This window comes from Mycetomoellerius zeteki, unplaced genomic scaffold, assembly GCF_001594055.1.
Source record: "Mycetomoellerius zeteki isolate Tzet28-1 unplaced genomic scaffold, Tzet1.0 scaffold158, whole genome shotgun sequence".
NCBI lineage: Eukaryota > Metazoa > Arthropoda > Insecta > Hymenoptera > Formicidae > Mycetomoellerius > Mycetomoellerius zeteki.
In genome coordinates, this window is record NW_017256532.1 from 1360248 (window position 1) to 1367185 (window position 6938).

At 36.0% G+C, this 6938-nt stretch overlaps 1 protein-coding gene across 1 annotated transcript in view; it reads left to right on the forward strand.

Moving 5' to 3' along the window:
• The first annotated feature begins 3284 nt into the window (after nt 1-3284).
• Nucleotides 3285-6938, forward strand: part of LOC108721026 (beta-1,4-glucuronyltransferase 1) — a 56185-nt gene continuing 52531 nt past the window's right edge. Inside the window, 1 exon segment of the mRNA XM_018445335.1 lies at nt 3285-4306. The gene's annotated coding sequence lies outside the window, so the exon portion shown is untranslated.

Here is a 6938-nt window from a genome sequence, read left to right on the forward strand (position 1 = left end):
CTGCCGATAGCGAGTGACGACAACGACGTTCATCGCGTCGGCGAACGACGCTCGTGGCCTACTAACGAATCGGCCGAACGCGTCGAAGGCGAGAGAGTAAACGAACGGCAGAGCCGTATTGCGGTTCGTGCCAGGCGCGCTGTGTAGACGCAGTATGAGGCGCGCTAGGTGCGTTCGGGGTGACGCTATTAGCGCTATTAGCGCTATTTGTGTCATTCTATCTTCGTTCTTTATCAGACGTAAAACAAGGATAGAATGACACAAATAGCGCTAATAGCGCTATCCGAACGCACCAACTGTGTTACGAGGTTCGCCCAAATTCGGCTGCACTCTCTGCACTCTCCCCGTTCCATTGTCTGTTCGCATTGCTTGAAATTCCCCAAAATTTTTGTACTTGAAATAAGATATATATATATTTATATTTATCTAAATATATTATAAATATATTTATAAATATAACAAAAAGTGCAAGCAACGCGACAGATCTACTATTCCTTCCCGATGTTTTCATTTCGTTTCTCGACGTAAAAACACTGTAAAGAATTTGCAAGCGCAATACGACGATGCGTTCGACATCTTGGATTTTGCGCGGATTTATCCGCTTGACTCAGCCTCATTTTGGTTGTATATTTTCTATTTACGCTTTCCTCCTTTTCTCGAAAGTTTAGATATGTGCATGACTATGCTGAGGTGCAGAAAGTGTAACAAATGAAGGTTTATTTGCAATTCGAAAAAAGTTTTTCTTTAATGTGGAAAATTTTTATTTAATTTTTTCCAGCTGATGTCTAGAGATTAGACGGTGTTTTTTATTTTAATTAATATTCTTAAAGATTTTACGAAGTATTTATAAAAATTTATATTATATGATACGATCAATGATGCTCTTTTCCAAGCGTCGATAATTATCGTAAGATAAAATGTATGTGCGTCCTTGCGCAATTATATATATATATATATATATAATTGCAGTTATAATTTTTTATGTGAATAAACGCATGAAACACACTCGTGGTGAAAAGAATTCTTATTTATAATATTTTTGAATATTTTTATATTTTAAATTTCAGAAGATTAAAAAGAAATATCTTAAACACTCTTTTTCAAATTTTAATAATAAGTTCACTTCGGAAATTATAGAATGAAAAGAATTTTAGAATATTTCAGAATTAACATATACATTAAAATTCCGTTTATCTGAACATATGATCGTCCTTGTAGAAAAGTATGTACCTAAGTACTATTGCTCAGCAGTATTTTGAGAGGCACTACTATTGCACTACTACATTACAGCAGTTATAGTGGTGCAATAGTGCGCAATAGTGCAGCAGTGCAGTAGTGCTTCAAAATCTGCACTAGTAGTGCTCAGTAGTATTTTTCTACAAGAGTGGGCAACAAAGATAGTTTCGATAATCGAGAATAATTCGGGATAACATAGATTCACATTAACTCTCCCCCTTATCAGTATTTATTAGTTTCGATAATAAAAGTTGACATTCAAAAAACTAGAATCGAACTCGTATCTCGACTCTGATGCAGTAATTCCGATAAATAATTAATAGAAGTTTAATTATGAATTCGAATATTTGATATGTAATTGTTTGTATAAATGGAATGTCGATAAACGGAGTTCTGTACTGTATAAATTTAAAAAAATATTTAGTTTCTTAACATTTTTGCAAAATATTCCAATTTATTTAATTTAAAAAATCTAACAAATTTTCTAAAAAAAGAAGCGTGGCATGAAATGATATAAAAAATGTAAAAAATTCTAAAATTTATAGATATTTTGAAAAATTATGGAGAATTCTAAGAAAATAGATTTTCACTATGCACGGACTTTATTTAAAATTTTAAATAGTTCCTCGCATTATTTCATAGGCGCAAGACAAAAATCTTATCTTATTAGCATTAACAGCATCAATCGTATTTCGATATATAATAATTTATTTTTATAAGTTGATACATAATTTATTCTCAAATAAAGTACCTTTTAAAACCGTAATGTGAATATACAAGAAGTAGGAAATAAAAGCTCTAAACGGTTAAGTTCTTTCTAAAATATGCCTATAAGCATTAATATTATTAAATTGATTGTCAATTTAATTTGTAATATATTAGCACTCTAGTTCTGCTTCAGCTGCATTTTAAGAATGAAAATTAAATTTAGCATGCAGTTTGCAGGATTGGATATCAGGGTTGGTGAAAATCATATATTTTAAACTATTTGAAACATGCTTGATCGATGTTTTTAACATATTTAAACATGTTTTTTTTATAAAATTGTTTAAAGCATGTAATGAAGCATTAAAAACGTATTGAAAAAATAATATTCTTATAGAAAAAAAAAATTATCTTTCACCAACTCTGTGGATATGTAGTATATAAATTTACATGAAATTATTAATTTAAGTACTAAAGATCCAGTTTGATTGTTTAGGGTTTTTATTTTCTATTTATTTCTATATGCATGTATCTTTTTTTTAGCAGCGAAATAAGTTAATCCTTTACGCGTTTTCGCTATTACCGACGCGTATCGCGTCACAGTAATACATTCGGTTGTCATCAGGTGACGCTAGTGGTGCTGGCGCGGGACGGCGGGACTAATTATTCTAAAGATCGGTATTCATAGTCAGTCCTTATATTCAAGATCGTCTTAAGTTCAGCCTTGAGGTGTCACAAACCAATCAGAGGGCTGCATTAATGTCTTAAGACATTACTTAAGACGGTCTTGAAATAAGAACCGACTATGAATACCGTCTTATGTTTGTTCGCGTCGCTTGCTCCAACAAGTTTCAATATGCTCCTACCATAGCTCTTACTGACTCCAACGCGCTTGATAAAGTGAGTAGGAGATATGGTAGGAGCATGTTGGAGCATGTTGGAGCAAGCGACGCGAACAAACCTAACGCGAACAAACCTAAGGTTTGTTCGCGTCGCATACTCCAAGTTCCAATCGCTGGATTCACACTGCATCCGATTTTCGTCGTACGACGCTCAATCCAGCAAATGGACTGTATTCATAGTCCGTTCTTATTGTCGAATACAAGAATCGACTATGAATATCACCCAATATGCTCCTATTATAGTTCTTACTCACTCCAACGCGTTAGAGTGAATAGGAACTATGGTAGAAGCCATATTGGAACTTGTTGGAGCATGCGACGCGAACAAACCTATAGAATGGACCATCGATGGCGGTGGTGGGGGTGGAAACACGAGTGAGAAGCAGATAAATGGATGAATATTCTTTCTCTGTTTACTAAGCCTGATTGGTTGTTGTTTATCTAGCAGTACTGCTCCAACCAATCAGGCTTGATAAACAGAGAAAGAACGTTCATCCATTTATCTGCCTCTCACTCTACTCGTGTTTCTATCCCCACCGCCGCCATCGGTAGTTCATTCTATACGTCGATGGTAGGACTGTAGGAGCATGTTGGAGCATGTTCTATTCACCCGATTCACCCCGTCCATCTGCGTTTCGTGCCGCACTTCAGTCGGATGCTGACACTCGAGCGGCGCGTTCGTTACCGCGAGGAAGTTACTCTCGCAGCGCGCGCGCGCGTAACCCTTTCCTCCCAACGCTCTGTCTCCCTCTCTCTTTTTCTGTCTCTCCCCGACGGACGTGACGTGCGAATCGTAGCCACTTTCGTCTGACTGAAGGACGTCGAATTATTAGTCTCTTCTCTCTCGTTCATCGCGCCGCGTTCTCGTTCGTCGCTGCTTTCTCGACGACAGACGCAATACACATACATAACGCATACGTACTCCGCGCGCGTTCTCTCTCTCTCTCTCTCTCTCTCTCTTTCTCTCCCTCCCTCTCTCCCGCCTGTCCTTCATCCCTTTCCACTCAACAGGGCGAGCCGAAAACTCGTTATGCTCCGAGTATCCCGTCTCGAACCGGTAACATCTCGCTATTAGCGAGAGGGAGAGAGAGTGTGCGATCTTCATCGTTGTCTGCGAAGGCGAAAGATCCCTTGAGTTACGGGTGAAACAAAAACGCGTCCCGGCGAGATGCGTCGCGTCGCACCGCACCGCCCTACTCCCCGCGCTGACTCCGCGTGACCAGCGCGAGTGAAGTTCCGCTCGACGGGACCGCGGGAGAATTTCGGGAAGTGCGCCGCGATCCCCGGTGCGATCCGCCACGACCACCGCCGGCTGTTCGACGTCCCGACGAACGGGCGGCCCTGGAGGAGGACGTGGACGAGGAGGGAGGTGGAGGAGGAGGCGAGGAAGAAGAAGAAGAAGAAAAGGAACATTTCGGCTGCTGGGAGGATGCGAGATTGAGCTGCTGCCGCTGCTGCTGTTGGTGAGTACCTTCACGTCTTTCCGCCGTTAAGATGTGACCTGAGGGGGTAGAGACCTTGTAATAGAATCCGGCTACGAGATTATCCAGATGACAAATTTTTTATTCTGTCAACTTCAGCAAGCAGAACGAGGTAGCCTACTCTGTAAATTCTTTGGAATAGAATCTCATTCTAAAGAGTGGAAATTGAATCGGTCTTGAAAAAGGGTGGTTCAATTTTCAACCTTTAAGAGTGAGATTTTACTCTTCAGAGTGACAATTTACTCTACAAATTTTTAAGTATATGAAAAGAGACGGTATTGGTGCTTTCCAGCAAGAGACAGTATGACACAGTAATTATTTAATTTTTGTTTAACATGACAAACAATAAGGATGAATGATTCACTGTGTCATCCGTGTGTGTCCTGTTGGAAAATACTATACATATTATAAATATATATGTATATATATATATATGTATGTATAAATAAGATAACTCCAGTAAATATGCCACACCTAAAGATGGAATCACACGATGCTCGATTTCCTGAATAATAAGCATGCATGCATTCATGCACTTTTACATGCTGCTGTGCTTATTTTGATGCATACAGTCTGACGTTTGACAAATAGCTATAAAATTAGTAATTATTTCTTTTGATTGGTGCATACAAGGAAAGAAACTATGAAGTGATCCATAATAAATATAAAAATCATGTATATGCAGCACTCAATGCATGAACGATTTCTAGCATACAACAGAGCAGGCATGACTATATGCATATTATCATTCAAAAAATCGAGCATCGTGTGATTCTATCTTAACAAAAACTTAATTTATTAAATATCATTTACTATGAAAAAAATATTAGAAATCCGAAATCCTTATTTTTCGTATTAAAAAAAGAACTTTGAAACCCTTGCATTTTTGCTGTATATCCTATAGAGTAGGATATACGGGACTCTTGGGGAGGGGGGGGGGGAAGGAGCGGGGTGTATGTACGGCTCATAAAAAATTTACAATAATGCTTATAAATAAGTCGTAAAATGACACAATAACTTATAAAATGTGTTTTCAAAGTTTTATTAAGAAATAAGAGTGATAAATATGTATATGAAGTAATAAGATAATAATTACAATCTTTTACGTATAGGGTGAGTCACTTAAGACGGCCATCCGAATAACACTCATAGTTTTGGAGATAAGAAAAAATGTTTCAGATAAAAGTGGAATGTTTTCAAGGGGGACGTATTTTGGTCATGTTGTTTTTCTTCTAGGTAGAGGCGTCAAAAAGATATGAAGGTTACCTCCTTTTTTTTTAATGGAATTATATAATTTTTTTACGTAATATGATTCCTCTAATTATTCTGCATATAGAAGTATTAAGGTAGAGATACAAAAAAAACAGTAGTTTACGAGATATTTTATATTTTATTGTAACATATATTGACGTAAAATGTTAAATAATTCGTAAACTATGAATTTTTTAATAATTGTACCTTAATACTTTTATGAACAGAATAATGAGATGAATCAATTAGTGGAAGGAAAATACATAGTTGCTTATTTAAAAAATTATCCATTTTGGATACATATTTTTTTTAAAGCAACTATGTATTTTCCTTCCACTAATTGATTCATCTCATTATTCTGTTCATAAAAGTATTGAGGTACAATTATTAAAAAATTAATAGTTTACGAATTATTTAACATTTTACGTCAATATGTGTTACAATAAAGTATAAAATATCTCGTAAACTATTGGTTTTTTTATATCTCTACCTTAATATTTTTATATGTAGAATAATTAGAGGAATCATATTATGTAAAAAAAATTATTTCCATTTAAAAAAATGCAGATGACCTTCAAATCTTTGGCGCCTCCACCTAGAAGAAAGATAACATCACCAAAACACGTCTCCCTTGAAACCGTTCCACTCTCATTTGAAACATTTTTTCCTATCTCCAAAACTATTCGGATAGCCGGTCTTAAGTGACTCTTAAGATACTCTGTATATTACAAATGTTATAACATGAGGTACATATTTCATGTAATGCATTTATTGCACTGAATCCAATCTGCACACTTTCGATATAAATCCCATCCACTAAAAATGCTGTATATCCCCGCCCCTCCTTTAAACAGGTGGAATATACAAGATATCAACTTGAACAAAAAATATAAGAGCTAAGCACTTGTATTTTACTATACTCTATTTTTTTCTATCTCTTTACACTTATGTATATTACCAAATAACCATTAAACCTTTTGCAATCTCTACAATAATCATTTTATGTGGATTACGATATATGATTGCACCATTCATTACATTAACAAATCGATTCAACTGACAGTAATTTTATTAATATTAACAGTAGGAAACTGAAATCATAGCACAATATTAATGTAACATATAACAGAATTGTTACGTGCACATTACCTCCCCCCCCCCAGGAATGGGGGTGTTTCTCCTATTTTTTCTGACTTCTGTGGCGTAAATACCGGAGTTATCTTATATCTAAAAAAGTAGATATATAAAGTGAGACAGTGAAAGTTAGAGTGAGATAGTATATCAGGAAGAAATTATATGTACTTTTCTCTCTCGTAGAATTTTGACAAAATCATTTGTGGCCAAACTCTGATACAGAGTCTCT